Genomic DNA, 629 nt, shown 5'->3' on the forward strand with positions numbered 1-629 from the left:
TGTCTTTGTAGCTGCTAGCTGGGTGCCCTGAAGCGGCGGACCGGCAGGAGTTCGCCGAACTAGCTGCTTGAGAGACCCCCAAAGGGGTGGCGAGGCTCTCGGCTCCGCTACGTTTTCGGGCGGAAAATACCAAGAAAAACCTTCGCTGGAGACCACTGCGCCCTGGCACACTGGCCGGGTTGGCAGAACGGTTTCCTGAGGGAGCTGAGGAGAGACGGACACCGTGTAATGCGATGCACCCCGCTCTTCCCCAGTAGGGGCCTCCATCAGCAGTCCTGGATTTATTTTTATTTTTCTGCCTGTCAGGACCGCTTCGTTGAGGGCTTCCTCGACTGAAGCACGACCCTCAGATCGGGCCTCGCCTTAGAAGCCCCCGACCTAGAGCGCCGCCGGCCTCGGTCCTGCTGCGGTTCTTCCACGATCTCGACACCTCGGTGTGGAGATCGGGAAAAAACAGCAGGCTCCGGTGCGGAGGTAGCGACCTGGCCTGCAGAAAGCGTTCATCGAGTTTGCTTCTCTGCAGCTCAGTCTGTTTCTCTGCGGGTCATTCGATGTTCAACTTGGCAACCGCACGAGTAACTACCTCCATTAGCTCCTCATATTGTGGGGATTGAGGGGGCGAATCTTCG

The 629-nt window shown here is 58.5% G+C and overlaps 1 protein-coding gene across 1 annotated transcript in view; it reads right to left on the bottom strand.

Moving 5' to 3' along the window:
* sirt7 (sirtuin 7) overlaps nt 1-629 on the bottom strand; it is a 24323-nt gene that overhangs the window by 5555 nt on the left and 18139 nt on the right. The gene's annotated exons all lie outside the window — the stretch shown is intronic.

This window comes from Sinocyclocheilus grahami, unplaced genomic scaffold (genome assembly GCF_001515645.1).
Source record: "Sinocyclocheilus grahami isolate Dianchi unplaced genomic scaffold, SAMN03320097.WGS_v1.1 scaffold103.1, whole genome shotgun sequence".
In the NCBI taxonomy this organism is placed as follows: Eukaryota; Metazoa; Chordata; class Actinopteri; order Cypriniformes; family Cyprinidae; genus Sinocyclocheilus; species Sinocyclocheilus grahami.